Below are 21063 nucleotides of genomic sequence, written 5' to 3'. Positions count from 1 at the left end.
ACGCAGAAGGACTGCCCTGAACCTGTCCCTAAAATCCCGTCCCCGATAGGTCAATCCAGCTGAGAGGCCACACAAACAGAAACGGTCCTGGGATTCCCCAGCAGTGGCCCACTTCTGGCCAGGACCCTAGTCCTTCTCCAGCCAGAGACATTGTCCAGATAAGCTGATGGTGAGGGAAGCTCTGACACGCATGGCCTTCCTGGATGGTCCGGAGTCAGCACTGTCCACTGCCAGAGTCCCTCAATCATATGGAAGACTCAGCAGGGGAGGGTGTCATGCCTTTTGCTGCCTGGAAAGGCCCTGAACCAACTGAATCAGGCAGGAGAAGAGAATATAGACCCTGGCTATGGGATACAATGGGAAGACAGGACCCTCGATCCCATTCCTCGTCTGACAATGGATTTGGGGGGATCCCCTTCCAAACCTGTTTCTCAACCTGTTAAGAGTCACATCTGGCATTTCAAATGTTGCCAAACTTCCCCCTGAATTCTAGACCCATCTATTTCCTTCATTTCTGGATGTCACCCCTTGATGATATGCCTTAGAGGTGCCCCAAAATACCTCAAACTCAACCTGCCCCAAACCAAACTCATGTATGCTCTAAGCTCCCAAACCTGGTCCTCTTTCTGTGTTCCCAGTTTCTGGGAAAGGGACATCATCCATCCAACCCTGAAACCTAGAAGCCATCTGTGCCCCCCTTTCCTTCAATCTCCCTCAGTCAACCTCATACCAAGTCCACCTGATTTTTACCACCTAAATCTCTCATCTTTCTACTTTTCTATGTGTGTATCACTATCACACTATCCAGGGCACTGTCAACCTTCACCTACAGTAGCCCCCTGACTGTTAAAGCCCCACACCTACTAGAAACCCTCCTATGCATTGTCCACAGGGGAGCCAAAATGATCTTCACAAATGCAAATCCCATCAGATCCCCATCTCTGAATCCTTCTAGCAAAAGAGCCAGGCCTTCCCAAACACCTGAGCTGCCTGGGTGAATGGCAAGGTAATCCTCAGACCAAAATGGACCAGGCAGATCCAGAAGATGATGCTTAGTCCAAAGCCCTAGCCCCACCTTAGGGTGGCTTCCCACCCTGGGGTCAGGCTCAGAATTGGCTCCGTCTTGCCAGGATTGACCCCTCCCCCAGTGCAAGCCTCATCTGACCACAGATGGAAACAGGAGCTGGCGGCCAGGCAGGGGAAACCCAGCTGGGCTGAAGCCAGAGACTGTATTTCAGGAAGGAAAGGAGATAGACCAAGAGCAGTGCCACAATAGACTGTCAGTATCTGTGGGGCCGGCTGAGAGAAGGCAGCTGTCGGGAGTATAAAACTCAAGGAGTCTATCTCTTCCCTCTTATCAGACTGACCCTTGGCAGCCTCACAGCCTGTGGAGAACAAACAGTCATTAACAACTCCGCCCACACTTCCTGCAAACACAATCCTTGTGTGACCAGCCAGTCCTACAAGAAAGCCTGTTCCTTCCTGCACCAAGGTGGGTCTTCGGGCCCATTTCTTGGCCAGACCCCTCCATCCTGGCCCTCCTTCTTGGGCAATTATCCCAAAAACCTTATGCTCTGTCCAAACTGGTCTCCTCAAGGTACCTAGTTGTGCCCTGCCCTTTCAGTTCAGGCCTTCGCATCCTGGCGTGTATGGGCTTTTCCTCACTGCCCTCCTCTCTCCTCTACTATGAAGCCCTCCCCCACCTCGTTCCAGACCTGCCCTGTATCCATGCCACTGATGTGCCCCTTCCTGTGATCAGCCTGTGATCTCACCTCCCACCCTGGCTGTGGGGGGAAAAAAAGAAAAAAAACCCTGGCTAGAGCAGAGCCCAGGGCATAAGAGGGTAGCATAAGAGAATTGGGAGCAGAAAGAAACAGGAACCTATAACCAGTCACTCTGGGGCCACTCTGGCCAGTATAGGAAGAGAGGAATGTGATGAGAGACCAGATGGGTTTTTCTGCCTGAACTCAGGACAGAATTAAAGTACAGGTTAGGAGGTGGGGATGAGAACAACAGGAGGCCTGAGGACAGATGTCCCAGCTCTAAGAGCCCAATTGTCGAGAGATGCCACAGCAGGCTGGCTGCTATTTAGTCCATCCAAGCAGGTTAGAAGAAAAGTCAAACTGATTCCCATAAGGGTCTGGACCATAGAGTGGCATCCTGGGCCCCCAGCATTACCTCCCCCCTGAGGACATGGTGTTCCTCTGTTGGATCTATCAGATGGTTTGAGAGCAAGTCCTTGAGTAGGTCTTTAAATTCTGTATTTGGACTCTGAGGCCTCAGGAGAGGCAGGGACTTGCCCAGGGTCACACAGCATCAAACCCCCTGTGGGTAGGTAAGGCAGCAAGAACCCTGTATGCGTGCAACCAGACTGAGCCCTGGGCTGTGAAAATCATGGAGGGGGTCCCCTGACCAAACAAGCTGCTTCCCCTTTAGAAAAGCTAAGTCGGCCCTGCCCTGAAGCTCTGCCGTCCTCAGCCAGCTCAGGCCTCCATGTTGGCCTCACTGGCTGCCAACAGTGAAGGCCTGGCTGCTCCCTGTTTTGCACAGGATGAAGAGCAGGGGAGGCGCACAGGTCCCGGGTAGGTAGAAATTACCAGGATAGGTGGCTCGAGTGGAAGAAGACACCTTTCAAAATACCTCACCCAGGTTTGAAAGGAGGTGAGGTGTCTTCTGTGTTATGTGCAAAAAATGCCACTTGAGAGATCAAAATTCACATTCATCCTACAAGTTTGTCCACTGCTGCTTTTAGGGTCAAGTGTGAATTACTCTTCAAGCACTGAGGAAGTGCCTTCATCAGGCAGCTGCCACTTTGGCCTTTGGCTGAACCTTCTTGATGTAAATTGTTTACTCCCCATTTCATAGCATCTTCCTGCCTAAGGAAGGCCTTGACTCCTCTCCACTAGAAGAACCTGAACAGGCCCCCCATTCCTCTCCTCTTCCCCTTCACTCTTTCCTGTGGTACCTAGGCTCTCTTCCTAAGCGATGCCAGAGGCCCCAAGAACCCAGAGACTAAACAGGCATCAGTCCAGGGAAACACCAAGCCCTCTGGGACAGGACAGGACAGAGAGATGGCCAACCTCTGGAAAATCCCTCATGGCCTGCCAATCCCAGACTCACATGGCTCTCTAGAGAACCCAAGAAAGACAGGAACCAGGAGCAGCTCAGGGGCTCTCTCCCTTCTCCTGCCTTGCCGGCATAGCCTCAGTCCCTTTGGCTGCTGTTTTATTTGCACAGCCAAAGGACTCAGCACAGGCCCACAGAGACTTTCATTTCCTCCTAACTCTGGTTCTAGTTCACCATTAGCATCAAAGGATTGGTATTTTGTCTTTAACTGAACTTGGGTGGGAATGAGGGTTGGAGGGAACTCCATTTATGGGTCAGGGGAGATTCAAAGTTCTCCTAATGTCCCTTTCAACCCAAAGAAAGCCTGCAAAGAAGGAAGGAGGGAATAGGGGAGGAGCTGTGGGGGTGACAGGAGAGAGGAGGGGGCATCTCCAGCCCATCCCCCAATTCCCCCACCTGTGTCTCTTCCTACAATCCACCTCTCACCCTCCCCTCTTCACTATTTCTCCAAATTCCCTTTAGCCACACAAATAAATAACTTGTTGATTTTTTTCTCACCAGAGCAGCTCCCCCTAGACCAATTAGCTATTTGCATTCATTACTGATTTTCTTCCTCAGAAGGCTACTGATCTGTTCAGGCTGGGAGGTTGTTGCCTACTGGTGGTGCTAGGACTTTGCAGCAGAAGGATTCCAGAAAGGGCAGAGCAGGATAAGGTCCCTAGGTCATGCCACAACACCCCAGGGTCCCCTGCCCTCTCTCAAGCCCTGCAAGGCTGCTCTTTCGGAAGCAGGAAGGGCCTCACCCAGGAAATGCACAGAAGTGGGGCTACTTTTTGTGTCCCTCTGGTATGTTTCCTATCCTGATTCTACAGAAGAAGAGAAGGAGAGAAGATAGACCCTAATGGGCAAAGACAATAATTCAGGAAGAGATGAAATACAAAGGACTACAGGACAGAGAACAAAGCCCCTCAGGGCAGGAGACTCACTGGCTCTGGCGCCCCTCCCACCTCAGCAGCCTGTAAATGGCTTTCCCTCCCTGGGCTTCCTCTCTTGCAGAGTCACATTCCCTTTGAAGGAAAAAGCTGAGTTGAAAATGCTTTTAACACTCAATTCCAAAACTATTTGTTTTGTTTTAACACTGCTATACACAAATAAAAATTTAGCATTGATATCAAAATTACAATTGTATTTTTCTCTAAATTTCCCTTGTCCTTGGTTCACCTTATTGTACATGATACTATGCACTACATTTATAGATTGCAAAATATCACATATATTTGAATGCCAACAGCTGGAGCTGAGGGGAACAGTCCTCTTCACTCCAGAAAGATGACCTTCTCTCTGAGAATCTGTGGGGATAAAGTACCTTCTGGCATAGCTCCTCCTGCCCCCCACCCCAGAGAAGACCCTGATCTCTCCTTCCTATTCCTGTAAGAAAAAATTTCCCCAGTTGTCAGCTAGAAAGTTGGGGGGCCCAAAGCCCAGCCTGCCCTGGAGCCTTAGAGGAGATCTGCGATGGCAACATGAAGGCTCCACTGACAATATGCTATAATTACAATAATGATTTATAAATCAGCACCAAGAAATCCTCTAGAATGGCTGGTTACGGACACACACAGGCATCCCTGGTGAGCACAGGACAACAGGAGGAAAAGCCTGCTCTCCCCAGATAACAAGTTCAGACCCTCCCCTTCAGAAATGTCACTCGGAGATGTCTGCCCTAATAGCAAGGACTTACTTCTTACCCTGAGAAGAAAAGAAGCAAAACCTGAAAACCCAGGTCCCCAGAGATGTGAGGTAGGCCCTTGAGTTAGTAAGGGCTCAGGTGTGCGAAACATGGGGCAGGGAACTGAGAGTAGGAAAGGGGAAGGAAGGAGAAGCCCATACTGGGCTCATGTACGCAGAGAGAAGAGACCCAGGCGTGCTCAGCCTGCGCCATGGAGCCCCAGCTGCTTTCAGGAGGTGCAGGGCTTCTGTGGCTTTAGGGCCCCACCTCCTCAGGGCTGAGGCCCCAAATTTCAGGAAATGTTGAATCAGGAGTAATGAGCTCACCATGGTTCCAGACATGCCATCAGCATCCTCTGTGCAGCTCCTCCAAAGTAAGGCCACATCATCTTCTCCTGCAAACTCTTCCTCCTCCTGACCTCTCTGTGTCTGCTAAAGGGACCGACCTCATCACCCAGGTACTGAAATGTCCAACCCCAGCCAATCAAGTGGCTGTTCCACAAGACGAGATCTACTTTCACAACCTCTCTAGAATCAGTCTCTTCTTTTCCATTCTTACTGCCAAATTCCAGCTTTCATTATGTCTCACCTGGACCCTATCTACTTAGTTTTCCATTTCCTCCCTCCCTTCTTTTCTTGTCCCCTTATGACCCACTATATCCTGTTGCCAGTCTGCCCCTTGCCTGCTCAGACACTTGTCAGAACTAAGTGTGCCATGTGCTAGGTGCCAATCCAGGTCCTCATCTAGCAGCTTTCTGGACTGATCTCCTGTAGTGTCCATTTCCTCTTCTTCTGGGGACTTTAACTTTTGGACACAGTCTGGGTGTGGGGGGGTGGGCAGGATTGCCTACCATGCCACCAGCCCTCCCTGCCAGGCTGGGCCAACCAGCCATTTCCTCCCTGGGATGTGAATCCCAAATTGTGGTGACAAAATTACTGAGTACGGCTGCAGCAGATTTATCCTGGCAACAGTGGTACCTTGAAGTCAGCTGGCCTTTGGTTCCAGCTGTATCACTCCGAGACCCTGGAGGGGACATGGGTGTTGAGTCATCTCTGATTCCAGGAGTCCCTACAATCTTCTAAGGAAGTCCTTTCCTGCCAAAGTCAGCCAAGTTGTTGCTTGTAACCAAACAGGATTTTCTTAGTGCTTTTTGACATACCTTTCCTATGTTCCAGCCAAATGGGAAAACTCCCTATATATAAGTGCCATTACAGCCTCCCTCTGGACCTGTTGGCCTGCACACCTCTCCATCCCACAGGCAATGCTGGAGTTCTACTTGCCTGCTCAGGGCCCATCTTCTGAACCTTCTACAGGGATGGCTTCTGCTTCCTGTAAACCAACAAGCCACTAGCTGCTCCTTCTGCCTTCAGCTGTAGACGACACTGATGTACTTGGCTTAGCCCCTTCGAGAGGACAGTGACTTACTTGGTCCTTATCTCCTCCACAACACCCAGAATGGTTTTAGGTTCAGTAAAATTCACCAGACTCTGGGGGCAGATAACCCAAAGGACAATTAGAGGCTTACTGGGCAAAGCAGACAACGAGTGACAAAGAATGTAGGGTGTGCCATCAGAAAGACCTGAGTTTGAATTCCAGATCCTCCACTTAAGAGATGTTTGAGTTTGGGCAAGTCTGGTAAGTTCCACAAGTCTCAGTTCTTCATCTACAAGGTAGTTACCATGATGCCAAACTTGCAATGTTGCTGTGAACATTTGACAAGCTAACATGTGAGAGCATCTAGCACCATGCCTGGCTAGTAGCTAAGCACACAGGAAACTCCAGCCATCATTCCAGCTATTAGTAGCTGGTTTAGTGAAGCTCTATCAGAGGGCTGGAGTCGGGAGTCCTAGGGCTTGTTGGGTGACCCACAGTGCACCTCTCTCTTCCACTGTAACCTCACTTGGATCTGGATTGGCCCTATAAACCTCCTGAAAAACAACAGGAGGAAAATGCTTCACAAAGTAAAATCATAATGTAAGGGATTCCTCTTTTCCAAATTTCAGAGATTCCCAGGTGTCCTGTCAAGTGCATGGCCATGACAGGACTCCAACTGGCAGAATACTCCAAGCTGCTCAGTCTGAGAGGCAGAGTCAGGGAAAATGACGGTGTGGTTCAGCGTCTGCTTTCTCATGTGCACACAGCCATCCCTTTTCCAAAGCCTCGGTTCCTAAATGTCCTGCTTTTGTAGGGCCTTCCTTCAAATAACCATGGGGTGGTGTCCGCTCCGTGGTTACAGCAGGACTGGGAGCCCGGGCACCACAAGTCACCCTACCATTAACCTAGCCAACACTAGGCAGTAGGAGAACGAAAGGAAAGGCTAACCCAGTGCAGCAGCCAGAACAAACCTGGGTTGGGAAGCAAGGTGGAATGAAGTGCCTCTTAAGATTTGCATCTGCCTGTATTAATCTCCCAAGCAACTGTAATAGCCCAAACCAGTGATTCTCAAAGCGTTATCCCTAAGGAGCTGAGCAGAAATGCAAATTCTAGGCCCCACCCAGAATGACTGACTCAGAAAACTCTGGGAGTGGGGCCCAGCAATCTGTGCCTTAAACAGCTCTCTAGGGGGTTCTGATGCCTGCTCCACCATGAGGAATCTTGCCTTAAACCTTTAACCACAAGACCCTCTGCTTTAACTCAAACATTTGCTGAACACACATTTGAAGACCTTGCACAGTCTAATGGGGGCCCAAATCAAATACACAAGGCAGGATGTGGCATAAAAGAAGTCAAAGGAATCACTTTCCACTCCTCTTCCCAGACTCCTACCCTTCAGACCTTCTCTTGCCATGACTGGGGAAAAGAGAACACAAGTTTTGGAAACCCATCCCCAATGCTGCTATTTCGGACACCTCAATCACAGGTAGCTTTCTTAAGAAGAGTAATCCTCACCCTGAGGCATATCTCAGGTCCAGAAGCTTGGCATGTGGGGAAATGCTCCCACAAAGCCACGACCAGTGGTTCTTAGGGGCTTGGAAATTGGCCCCATTGGGGGGTTTGGGCTCAGAAAGTTCCTAGAGGGCCATGAACAAGCCACAGCACATCACAACAATGCATTCCTGGGCAGGGCCACTCACACAGGCCCCTGGCAAGCTTGCACACGAGTGTACAGATGCAGACATAAACACACACACACACACACACACACACACACACACACACACACACTTGGCCCCTTGGCCTCCCTTCCTCTAATCTCAAGTTACAAGGTTAAAGGCTTCCTATTCACAGCCAAAGGGGAGGGATTAAAGGGGGGTGCTGGAGCATCGAACCATCTGGTTCAGATAAAGATTGCTCATTCAGGACCCCAGCAAAGTCCCAGAGCCTCCTGAGCCTTCCTGATGGCTCAAAGACTTTCCTCCCTCCCCCTACTTCCCACAGAGAAACCAAGGACTGGGCTGTAAAGGGGTGATCCAAAGGCAAATTTGCCAAAGGAAGACTAGAAAACAAAAAACTAAATTAGGCATGTCTCTGCCACCTCTCTGAGCCCTAGTTCCCTCTTCCCTTCAGATCCTGAACACCACGACTAAACTTGAGATCACCGCCTACAGACACTGTGCCTTCCTCCACAAAGAGCTCAGGGCACCTAGCAGGCATCCTTCCTTGAACCAGCAACCCCCTCCAAAGTTAGCAGCAGATTCAAGATAAGTTTTAGGGGTGTGGTCTCCCGGATTCCTCTTATGCCACCAAGGTAAGAGGTTTCCTCCATCTCAGAGGGACTTCAGAGCCCCAGGCATAATAAGAGGGAGGGATGACCCACCAGCTTCTAGACAAAGCTGGGAGTGTGAGTTACTGGCTAGAAAGGACTGTTTCCCAGAGACTCCAGAATGCCCTGAACCCCCCTCAGTGGCTTTGGCTGGAAGAGGCTGCCAGTCCTTTTCTGCCACCACCACCCCCCCTCCCAATACCTTAGACTCTGTTCTTCAGTGCTTTACGCAGCTGTAAAGCAAGAGGCAAGATGGGAGATGGATGCAGTTGGCAAGAAATAGAAATTGAAAGGCTAACTTGAAAAAACAAGCCATTGGGTGGGTGACTGTCTACAAGCAGAGAGGGCCCAAAGTGGGATTTGGAAAGGAGAAGGGGGTTAACAGAAGTGGTAGAAAGCTAAAGGGTAATCTAAAGTGAGCTTAGCCCAGAGCTGCAGCAGGGGGCTGGGAAGTTTGGTCCAGTTACAGAGGAATGGCTGGAGGAAAAAAAAAAAAAAAATGACTTCCATTCCAAGGCATGGGCTCGGGCCAGCCCCCGAAAGGGCTGGAGCATGGTCTTGGCCAAGTTCCTGGTTTATGTCATGCCTCAGTTTCTCCAAAGTGGGAAGGAGGTTAGCTGTTAGATCTTATCGGAAAGAACTGGGCCATTGGGGGTGGCTAGGGGGCAGTGCCAAGTAGGGGAAAGAGGAGAGAGGTGCTGATGATGCAAAGACAGCCTGTGGCTAAGAGGTGCGGGGCAGGGGTCTCCAGGTAGCGCGCGGGGGGTTGGGGGTACGAAGTAGCCAATGGACAGTAAGTCAGGACTGGGGCAGGGAGCGCTTCCCAGAGCTGGGGCTGGGGGCTGCCACCATGGAGTGGAACAGTCGCGCCTCAAAGGCTGGGAGCGGCTTGAGGTGCAGAAGCAGAAGGCGGGGATGGGGATTGAGGCCAAGACAAGCGGACCCCCGTCCCCATGGGGGAACCCAGAGCTCCGACCCCGGAGAAGTTGCCGGGGTGGACCGGGCCGGTCTGGGCCGCTGGGCCAAGCCAGCTGCCCGCGCGTAAAGGGTTCGGGCAGCAAGGGGCCCGGGGCGCCCGCATCCCGCCCGCCCTCATCCCGCCCGCGCACCTCAATCAGCGCCGGGCGCAGCGCGGGCCATGCTCGCCGCTCCTGCCGCCGCCTCCGCCCGTGCAGAAAGCCGCCGCCGCTGGCGGCGTCCGGACCCGTTAGCTCCGCGGCTCCCTCGTCTGTCCGCAGCGGGCCAGTCCCGCCCTTGCCGGCTCTGCCCTCCCGGAGCGAGCCGCCGCCGCCGCCGCCTCAGTCCGGCCCCTCCCCCCACCCCAGCCCGGCTTGAAGGGAAGGGTGGGGGAAGGGGGCAGCTGCCCCCTCCCCACTCACATCCTCCCCGTCTCTCCCCTCCCTCCTCCACCCGCACGCGCGTGGGCATGCTGGGATATGGAGTGCAGCCGGCGCTGAGCCGCTAGGGGTGCCCCACATCCAGGACTACAGCTCCCAGAAGATAGCGTGCGAGCCTTAGGGATTGTGGGCTTTGTAGTTCGACTGGAACCCGGAGGGGGGGCGTCTACCGCGTAGGAGGTGGGGTCAGGGGGGGATGGGAAATCTCCATTCCCAGAAGGCTGGGCTCCCCGCGTTTGAAACGGAGGATGTGGGGGTCTGCGGTGCCTCGCGCCTAGGTTGAATACCTGGATCCCCAGGGAGGCGCCAACTGTAGCCCAGGATGCCTCTCAGACGCGGCTGTGGCCAGCTGCGGCCGAGCCCGGCTGAAGGGGAAGCCTCCAGGCCCCCGAACAGCGCCTCGGGTACCGTTCCCACTCGCGCTCCCAAAGAGCTATGACCTGAGACCAGCTTGGCTTCGTGCCCGGGCTCTGCAAGCCGGAGCTGCGGTGGGGCCTCTGCGCCCAGGCCGGAGGAGAAGGGACTCCAGGAGCTGCGTGGGCGTGGGGTTTTCCCCACCCGGGGAAAGGGAGCCGAGTGACTGTGGGTTTCGCGGAGCGCTCGCACGCTGTGGCACCTCATCCCAGTCGTACTCTTTTTTGTCAGATGCTCTTAGCTCCCTACTGTTTAGGGTAAGGTGCGCACATTTTAAAGATTTTTTTCCATGTCTTCTCTTATCAAGTCTTTTCCCCAACTTCCAAACCTAACTCAGATCCGTCCTGAAGCTCCAGGTCGACTGCGGTTTCACCTCCTCTGGCAGAGCAGAAGGCTGTAGGTCAGTGGTTCTCAAACTTTGGCGTGTATTAGATTCTCCCGAGAGCTTGTTCACATACAAACTGTTCCCGCAGTTTGTTTCATTAACTCTAGGGTGGACCTGGGAATTTGTATTTCTAAGAACGTCCCAGGTAATGTTGATGTTGCTGTTCTGGGGAACCACTTTGAGAACCGCTACTGTTGTTTGTTCGCTGGACTTCTGGCATTGTCCTTCAAGGATGGGCCTGCTGTGGGATATTGGCCTCTGAAGAGCCAGACCATAGGAAGGCAGGGTCCTAGTGCAGTTTAACGTAGTAATCCTCTTTTTAATTGTGATAAATAAACAAACCAATTCATCCAGTAAAGAAAAATACAGTGTGGGCCATCTGACTGAAAGGTGTTCCAGACCTTAGCCCTTGTCGTTTGCTCTAAAGCTGGGAAGGTTTTCAGTTGCCAAAGTGGCAGCTGAGGTGCACCTGGTGCTACCTCCCTCTCCCGCTCCCCCATGGATGTAAGCCAAGGGGCGTGATCTCATCCCAGAGGACACTCTAGAATCCATGGCCTCTGGGTGGGCTATGACCTAAAACAGGCCCCGAGAGTGAGAGGTGGGGAGGTGGGTTCCTGACCCATCAGGTAGACTCTCCTTACCACTTGCTGTCCTGCGGTTCTGGGAACTACAAAACTCTGGAGACAAAACTTGATGTCCATCACCTTCAGACATGATTCTAGACTCTTCCAGCTGTTAGGTGACAATGATTTGATGCTTGACCAAACTTTGGCCAGACTAGTCTGAGCTCTCTTTTCCGTTAGGCCTCAACCTTGGCCTATAAAAACTACACTCTCAACACAAATTATTTCATCCATCCTCCTTCCCCCACATTAAAGACTTAAACACAATAACGGTTTCGAACGGCTCAAAGCCACATCCCTAGGAGGACCCTAGCCCCTTTAAAGTACCTGTCAGAGAAAGCTTAAGGCTACCGAAAGAATTTACTGTTTGTGCTAGCCATTCCCTGATGATAGGTGACTACTCCTACTTAAGCATTTACTAAAAAGGGCTTGCAACTGTGATTTCTTCCTCTGTCCCTTTGAGATGTATATGTATCTCCTAGAGCTCTGGTGTGCCTTTCCCAAAGACCTGAAAGCCATTCCTTTGAAATGTAATCATCAGGAAGGATAAGGCCTCGGTCTCCCAGTCTCTGTGGGAGGATAGAATCCTAACTTCGATAATTGTCAGCTAACAGGCACAGCTGGCCTAAGCATTTACACTGACGAACCCTTTGTAATTTTTCACTTCCCTGACTCTACTGAGCCCCTGCTCACCTCCCTCTATACTCCCTCATTCTCTCTTTAAAATACCCTGTCACCTCTACAAATCCAAATTGAGTTCAGTTCACACTGGACCTTCTTTCTTATTGCAGTAGTATATTCTTGGTTGAAATCTGTCCTTACCACTTTAACTAGTGTCTGGCTTTGTTTATCTTTGACAAAGGGGGTTTGTACTCAGTCCTCAGGGCCCAGGCTCCAGGCTTCTGCCTATGCACCAAGGGCCAAAGGGTGAGTTATTCCTAGGTCCTTGGGTAAGTAGCCACGTAGCCACCAGAGGCATTGGACTTTGACTAAAGTTAATTCTGGAATGCTTTCCTGTTTCCTTTAGATTTGTCCTCTACACAGACTACGTAAGTCCACAAGCAACCTCTGCACCCCAGTCAAGTGCAATAGAAACATTCCCTTACATGCAGAAGGTAAGTGAAGGTTTTTGAGTTTACATCGATCTCCCAAATGTCTGTTAGCAGATTATTCAGGGAGAATTAAGATGCCCTTTCATGGGCAGGACAGAAAGACCCTCTCTAAGCCTCAGGTCCAGCAGGAACCCTCACTGTCACCCTTTACCACCTCCCAATTAGATGTCAAAATAGTTCACCCATTTCCCCTTCCTGGTTCTGCTTTCCCATCCCCTCCACCAATCCAAATTCTGCCTGACTGTCCAAAGTCTACCTTGAGCCTTCCTTACTCCAAAAGGTTCTCCCCAGCTGCCTCAGTGTGGCATTTGGATTTGAATCATTTACTGAAAAGCCTAGCTTTGCTGGTGAACTATCCAGTGCAAGAGAGGCAGTAAAACAGGTATTCGGGAGTTGGAAAGTGGCAGATAAAAGCACAGGGCTTTGGAGGCAGACAGCTACTAATAGCAAGGTGCAAAGAGGAGCTGGCTCCCTCACTCCCTGGGTTTCTGTTTGGGGGACAGAAGCTTAAAGTTGGAGCGGTCTGACAGCTCCCACCCCAAATGCTGTGTGTGACTCAGAGCAAGTTACACAGTTCTTTCATCTGTAAAATGGGAATAATAATAATGAAAAGACCTTATTTTTTAGATTTGTTGTAAAGATTGAATGAAAAATACTATGATCTTAGATAGGAAGACTATCCAAAATAAATCAAGTTAATCTGTAAATTCAATGTGATTCCATTACCAATATCAGCAGGTTTTTTTGTTGGTTTGTTAATTTTTAGAGGTGGGAGAGAAAAGTAGATACACTGATTTTTAAAAATTATTTGGGAGGCACCTAATTTCAGCTCAGGTCATGATATCGTGCTTCTTGAGATCAGCCCTGTGTCCACTTCTGCACTGACAGCAGGGAGCCTGCCTGGGATTCTCTCTCTCTCCCTCTTTCTATGCCCTTTCCCCACGTTCTCCCTCAAAATAAATAAACAAACATGGAGAGAGAGAGAGAGAGAGAGAGAGAGAGAGAGAGAGAGAGAGACCTCATTTAATAGTATATACTGAAATCATATTTATGGGATGATAAGATGTCTGGGGTTTGCTTCAAAATAATCCAGGGTTGGGTGCAAGTATAGATACAAGGTTTACTGAATTGATCATCGTTGGAGTGGGGAATGATTGTTACTTGGGGTTCATTATAACAGCTTTTTCTATTTTGCCTGTGTTTGAAGCTTTCCACAATACAATGGTTTAAAAATTTTTTAGTCAGATCTCTGCCATATGTCTAGCTGAAAACCACCACCACCACCAAAAAGTGAGTTAATAGAAAATGGGAGATGGGAACGCAAACTGGTGCAGCCACTCTGGAAAAAAGTACGGACGTTCCTCAAAAAACTAAAAAATAGAACTACCCTACGACCCAGCAATTGCATTACCAGGCATTTATCCACGGGATACAGGTGTGCTGTTTCGAAGGGACACATGCACCCCATGTTTATAGCAGCACTATCTACAGTAGCCAAAGTATGGAAAGAGCCCAAATGTCCATCGATGGATGAAGGGATAAAGAAGATGTGGTGTATATATACAATGGAGTATTACTCAGCAATCAAAAAGAATGGGATCTTGCCATTTGCAACTACGTGGATGGAACTGGAGGATATTATGCTAAGTGAAATTAGTCAGAGAAAGACAAAAATCATATGACTTCACTCATAGGAGGACTTTAAGAGACAAAACAGATGAACATAAGGGAAGGGCAACAAAAATAATATAAAAACAGGGAGGGGGACAAAAGAGAAGAGACTCATAGAGAACAAACTGAGGGTTGCTGGAGGGGTTGTGGGAGGGGGGATGGGCTAAATGGGTAAGGGGCACTAAGGAATCTCCTCCTGAAATCATTGTTGCACTATATGCTAACTAATTTGGGTGTAAATTAAAAAAAAATTAAAAAAAAGAAAAAAAAAGGAGATATTTTTGCAATTTATTTTTTATTGTTATTGTTATTTTTTTTATTCCAGAGAGAGAGTGTGTGAGTAGGAGAGGGGCAGAGGGAGAGAGAATCTCAAGCAGGCTCCACGCTCAGCTCTGAGCTTGATGCAGGGCTCAACCCCATGACCCTGAAATCATGACCTGAGCTGAAATCAAGAGTTGGACACTCAACTGACTGAGCCCACCCAGGTGCCCCCATTTTTGCAATTTATTTTAAAAGGTGAGGAGCTAATACAAAATGCTTTTGTAAATCAGTAAGAAGACCAAGTAATCACTAGGAAATGTAAAAATTATATAAAAAGAGAGTTCACAATAAAAGAGAAAACAATGGCTCTGACATGAAAAGATGCAGAGCTTTATTTTCTAAAAAATCGTGGAAAACTATACATGAGATTTACCACCTTAACCATTTTAAGCATACAGTTCAGTAGCGTTAAGTAAATTCACATTACTGTGCGCCCATCACCACCATCCATCCACAGAGCTCTTTTCATCGTGCAAAACTGAAAAGTTCTATACCCATTAAACAATGACTCCTCACATTCTCCCCTCCCCCCAGCTCCTGACAACCACCATTCGACTTTCCGTCTCTATAAATTCGACTATGAAGTCATATCAGCATGAGGACAGTATTTGTCCTTTTATGTCTGGCTTGTTTCACTTAGCATAATGTCTTCAATGTTCATCCACATTGTAGCATGTGTCAGGACTTCCTTCCTTTTTTAGGCTGAATAACATTCTGTTGTATGTATGTACCACATTTGATCTATTTATTTGTCGTTTGACACTTGGATTGCTTCTATCTTTTGGCTCTTGCAAATAAAGCCACTATGAACACAGGTGTACAAGTTTGTCTTTAAGTCCCTGTTTTCAATCCTTTTAGGTATATACCCAGAAGTGGAATTGCTGTATCATATGACAATTCTGTTTTTAATTTTTTAAGGACCCATCATAACATTTGCCATAATGGCTGTACCATTTTACATTCCCACAGCAGTGACAAAGGTTTCAATCTTTCCACATCCTCACTAACCATTATTTTCTCAGAGCTTCACTCTTAATAAAAGAAATGCAAATTAAAACCACACTGAAATATCATTTTTCACCTATCAGATTGGCAAAGACCAAAAAGCTTGATAACTATCTTGGCAAGAGTGTGGGGAACAGGATTCTTACACACTGTCAGTGTGATGGGATATTGGTTCAGCCTGGAAGAAGAGTGACTTTGTAATATCTTCATATTATACGTGCACACACCGTTTGACTTCGCAGTTTTTTTTATTAAAAAAAATTTTTTTAATGTTTATTTATTTTTGAGAGAGACAGAATGCGAGTGGGTTAGGGGCAGAGAGAAAGGGAGACACACAATCCAAAGCAGGCTCCAGTCTCCGAGCGGCCAGCACAGAGTCCGACACAGGGCTCAAACCCACGAGCTGTGAGATCATGACCTGAGCCAAAGTCGGACGCTCAACCGACTGAGCCACCCAAGCACCCCTTGACCTTGCAGTTTCTAAGAAAGTATCCTATTTACACATTTTCTTGGTTACAACATTATTACAACATTTGTTACAACGTTGTAAGAGCAAATATTAAAAATGATTGGCACCTATATGTTGGGGCACCTGGGTGGCTCTGTTGGACGAGGATCCCACTCTTGATTTCAGCTCAGGTCATGATCACAGGGTTGTGGGATCCAGCCCTGAGTCAGGTTCAGTGCTGAGTGTGGACTCTGCTTAAGATTCTCTCTCTCTCCGGGTGCCTGGGTGGCTAAGTCAGTTAAGTGTCTGACTTCGGCTCAAGTTGTGATCTCAAGGTTTGTGAATTTGAGCCCCAAGTTGGGCTCTCTGTTGTCAGCATGGAGCCTGCTTTGGATCCTCTGTCCCCCTCTCTCTCTGCCCGTCCCCCATGCTTGTTCTCTGTCCCTCTCTCTGTCCCTCTCTTTCTCAAAAATTAAAAAAGAAGATCTAGAAGTTGATGATCCAAATTAAAGACTAAAATGAATAGATTGAAGCAGCTTCAATTGATAGTGTCTTTTGTTATTACTTCAATGGATAACAAACTACTGGAGAGCAGTGGACTGGCTTTTGTAGGTCAAAACAGACCTTCAAGAAATATTGATTAAATTAATGAAATTATTTTTTAGTCTCTGGCAGAACTGAATTGGCAGGCCACTCAGAGAGGTTAAGTGGCTCGTCCAAGGTCATTCTTATATAATATATATTACCTATTCCTTGTGTGCAAAGCACAGTGGAGAGCACTGTGAAATTGAAAAATTGGACCCCACCTTATAAAAGCTTGAGATTTAGTAAAGCATTCTGGCAGACACCATTAAAAATATCAAGATGGTGTGTGTGTGTGTGCATGTGCACGTGTGTGTGTTTAAAGACTTTATTTTTGAGTAATCTCTAACTCATCATGGGGCTCAGACTCACAACCCTGAGATCAAGAGTTACATGCTCTACTGACTGATCCAGCCAGGTGCCCCCAAAATATCAAGGGTTTGTTTGTTTTTTTTATGGTCCTTTCAATTATATCGATAGAGACCATTGTTCTGATGGATAAATTAAGGCACAGATCAAAGAAGCAGTTTCTCAAAAGCCATATGAAGAAACAGAAAGGTGCTGCTGACTATAACAGAGGTCATCCTCACATTTGTGGCCCATCCTTAGTGTTCTAGGGGATTCATTTAGGGGAAGCATTTCTCATCAATGTTTCATGCACTGCATCAGCCTTCTCAAACGTGTCCATGTCCTGTGAGATGCTCCTCTATGAAAGGATTCCATAACCTGTGTGTGAAATGTCTTAGACATCAGTCTTAAGGTTCCCCATGCAAATAGGTACTTTTTCCCTACCTTTGTCCACTGAGAAGGCCTGAGAGCAGTGACGCCCCATTAGCAACAAGCACGTTGAGCTTGTTGTTGTTGTTGTTGAATTGAGGTGAAAATCAGATCACATAAAATTAACCATTTAATTTTTTAATTTTTACTCTACTATTTTTTTTGGAGGGGGCACCTGGAAATTAACCATTTTAAAGCATACAGTTCAGTGTATTTAGTACATTCACAATGTTTTGTAACCAGTACTTCTATCTAGTTCCAAAACATTTTCATTATCCCAAAAGAAAATCTTGTACCCATGAAGCAATCACTCCTCATGCTCCCTCCCCTTAACCCCTGGCAATCACTGTTTTCTGTCTCTATGGATTCATTATTCTAAATATGCCATATAAATGCGGGGCGCCTGGGTGGCTCAGTCGGTTAAGTGTCTGACTTCAGCTCAGGTCACGATCTTGCAGTTTGTGAGTTCAGGCTCCACGTTGGGCTCTCTGCTGTCAGTGCAGAGCTCGCTTTGGATCCTCTGTCCCCCTCTCTCTCTCTGCCCCTACCCCGTTCATGCTGTCCCTCTCTCTCAAAAATAAATAAACACTAAAAAAAAAAAACATTTCATATAAATGGAATCATACAAAATACGGTCATTTGTGTCTCACTTTTTTCACTGAGCATAATGTTTTCAAGATTCATCCATGTATTAGCATTTCATTCTTTTTATGACTGAATAATATTCCGTTGTACAGATATACTATATGTGGTTTATCCAGTATATTGGTTTTTATAGTGTAAGAAGAAAATAAACTTGTCTGTCTTTCTTTAATGGCTCCACCCACCCCCTCTGCAGCAACACTTGCTAACATCTTATAGAAGCACTCTTGGGAAAATACTGCACAAGATATTTGCTAATGGCAATGGTCAGGCTTTGGGGAAGAGGATCCACCTAATGATGAAGTACAGTTAATAGCTCTCCAGAAGGGGTTCACTGTTTATCAAGCCTGTGTTTTAGTTTTTAAAAACCATACCAGCTGTTTCATTTTCTGCTTAGAAGACTCAGCAGAAGAGTTTAAGTTCTCCTCTCCATTTTCTTCACCTCATTCCCATCTCTTCACCAGTTGTCCTGTAGTAAATGCTGCTGGTTATGTGCCTTTACAGGGACGGTGCACCCATTCTCCACTAATGACCCACAGCTTCACCTTTCTCCTGAGACTCAGTCCACTTGAGCTGCCTCATCCAGGCATGCCAGGGAAATTATGCTCCTCCTTTCCCCACCTCCCAGTGGCCGACAGCCCAAGAATGACTGATGGTACAAAGTCCAGCTCACTTGCTTCTGAGAGGGATAAACCTTGTGGTGCATTTTACGCCTCAGAGCTCACTGTAGGATCAGACTGAGGCTAGACATCTTTGCTTGACTTCTTCTCCTTCTCTCTCCTGCTGGCCCTATCCTTGTCCTAATAAATCATTTGCACAAGAATCCCTGTCTCAGGCTCTGCACCTAGGTCCCCAACTTAAGCTATTACTGTGGATAGTCCTGGCTCCCAGAGCGACTTCCTGCTACCAGCAGCAGGCATACATCTTCATCTAGAGCCCTGCAGATTGTACCTCCTCCAAGAAGCCCTCCTGGACCTGGGCCCTCACTCTCTGGCAGCATGTTTATTTAATAAGGAAATTGGATGCCTACTCTAGCCAGATACTGTGCTAACCATTTTATGTATATTAGCACATAATCCTCTTAACAAATTGATTAGGTAAATACTATTGTGCTCTTACAGATGAAGAAACTGAGGTTCAGATGAGGCTCAGAGAGCTTGAATGTCTTGTTCACATAGTTAGAAAGTAATGGGAGCTAGGGAGGATTCGTCTGATTTCACACCCTTGTATTTAACTGCTATACTCTACCCTGTATTATAGCATCAGAACTTTTTTTTTTTTTATAGGTCTACCCCAGACAGTGGGACTACGTACAGAGCAGAGAGCTACATGTTGTTATGTCTATTACTGACACATTGCACTGAGGGCTACATCTTATTAAAAATGTTCCTTGAGTATCTTTGCTACTCAGCCCAAGGGATTCTACAGTAACTTTGGAGCTTCCCCTTCATCATGCCTGCCCTAGGAGGTAGGGTGAAACCCTTTGCCTCTGAGCTCCTTGGGGCACTGTTTTCCTTGAGCCCCTGCCAAAGCTGCAGTTGTAGGCATCCCTGCCTTCCACTCCACTGCAGAGCAGGGACCTGCATTGCTGAGCAGCAGTGGGAGACAGCTCATCACCCCCCTGGAGGCCTCCTGGGTTCACAGAAGAAAGAGCAGGCGGTGAAGTGGGGTTGGGGGATCAGACCTGGGCCAAGTCAAGACGGGAGAGTGACTCCAGGGGGAGAAGACCAAGGGAAGGAGAGATATTTGGGGGAGGAGGCAGGGTAGTGGGAGCTGAGTAGGGAACTGCTGATTATTCATTCATTCGACAAAGTGTTTTAACCATCTACAATGTCTTAGGCACCGTTTTGGGGGCTGACAAATCGAAGACCATGCTTTAATGAGGCAACATGGGAAGAACAATAAAAATAATCATATTTATGGTTAATATTTTTTGAGTATTTACTATGGAGTCAACATTTATCTTATCCTCACAAAAATCTCAGGCATTTGATGCTATTATTAACCTGTTGTATAGATGGTGAGAAGACACAGAGTAGCCAAGTGACTGGCCAAGGTTACACAGAGTTTGAGCAGGGTCCCTCATCTCCTTAGAGATTGATGCCAAGCCCTCTCAGTCTTCTTACTGACGACAGTGATTTGGAAGGCACATTCTTGTAAGAAAAATTCAGACAATAGCAATGAAACTCAATTTTTCTTTGCCCATGCCCATACCTAGCAGTCTTCACCCCAGGCTGTGTTCCCTTCCAATCCAGTTACGAAAACTATGAGTCCATATACATTATTTTTGATATGAGTGGGCTTCCTGTACATAAGGTTCTACAACTTGCTTTTTCTCCCCTTAACAAAATGTCTTGAACACAGTTTCCTATTGTAAACACAGTTCTACTTCCCTCTTCCTAATTGCTGCATAGTATTCCATGGCATGGATGTACCCTAGAGAAAAGGTGTTTCCAGTTTTCCGCTATTACAAACAATGCTGCCATTCACAACTTTTCCAAAAGCTCCGCAGATCTTCTTCCTACTGCAGAGTTGGAAAGTTTCTTCCGGAAGAACCCATGTGATGAATCCCGCGAAAGCACTAACCAACTGCCAATCCAACAGTAGCTGCTTATACTTAGGCAACAATCTGTTATTATTTCGCCTACTCCCCCCCACCCCCCTGGATTTTATTGTCTTGAGAAAAGCAGCTGCCTCAGGTCCTGGCTAGTGGGTTAAACAGACCCCAAACGTGGAACCTTCAGCCACAGAAAACGAGCCTGTGTCTTAAAGGCATATTCGTTCCTCTGGGAGTTGTAGTTTTGCTGGGCAACGGAACCACCTTCTCGCCTCACCTCCCATCTAGATCTGAAGACTCGCCCTTTAGGAAAGCGCTGCCCTAACCAGATTTGCGTACCTGTGCAACAAATAGCTCGGGGTTAGTTTTTTGGGGGAGAACAAGCCAGGACCGGCGGAAGGACGAAACTACATTTCCCAGGGTGCGCCGCGAAGGAACGAGCAGCCACGCCTTAAAGAGCCCACTGCGTCCGACAGAGGCGGATACCTCGGCCCGCGCTGGTCCCGGCTTCGCACACCCCAGTGATCCCACAGTTTTTCGGCCCACGCTCTCGGATCGGTAGGACGGAGCTAGGCCAGTGGCCTCCCTGTTTCCGATAGGGAGGAGTTTCCGGGAACTCTGTCGGCGTCCCTGG

General features: G+C 48.0%; 1 protein-coding gene and 1 long non-coding RNA gene across 5 annotated transcripts in view; one reads left to right on the top strand and one right to left on the bottom strand.

Moving 5' to 3' along the window:
• The window catches only part of ST3GAL2 (ST3 beta-galactoside alpha-2,3-sialyltransferase 2), a 60747-nt gene extending 50927 nt beyond the window's left edge, over positions 1-9820 (bottom strand). For 2 of the 3 annotated variants that reach the window (XR_006961901.1, XM_047078743.1), the window contains exon 1: positions 9605-9820. The gene's annotated coding sequence lies outside the window, so the exon portion shown is untranslated. Of the gene's footprint in view, positions 1-5118; positions 5608-9604 lie in introns of those variants that run through there. The other variant, XM_047078744.1, reaches the window with a different exon arrangement.
• A 289-nt stretch (positions 9821-10109) lies between these two features.
• Positions 10110-19332, top strand: LOC124511480 (uncharacterized). 2 transcript variants are annotated; one of them, XR_006961903.1, is made up of 3 exons: positions 10110-10563; positions 12342-12429; positions 19159-19332. It is a non-coding gene; the product is annotated as an uncharacterized LOC124511480 (long non-coding RNA). The 2 variants fall into 2 exon arrangements; XR_006961904.1 differs by lacking the exon at positions 19159-19332 and adding an exon at positions 13668-13744.
• Positions 19333-21063: the final 1731 nt, after the last annotated feature.

Source organism: Lynx rufus, unplaced genomic scaffold (genome assembly GCF_022079265.1).
Source record: "Lynx rufus isolate CCGP_SWC_20201006 ecotype Redwood Valley unplaced genomic scaffold, mLynRuf1.p SCAF_16, whole genome shotgun sequence".
Taxonomy (NCBI): domain Eukaryota; kingdom Metazoa; phylum Chordata; class Mammalia; order Carnivora; family Felidae; genus Lynx; species Lynx rufus.
The sequence above is the reverse complement of the archived record's forward strand: the minus strand, read 5'-3'. Positions and strand labels throughout refer to the sequence as shown.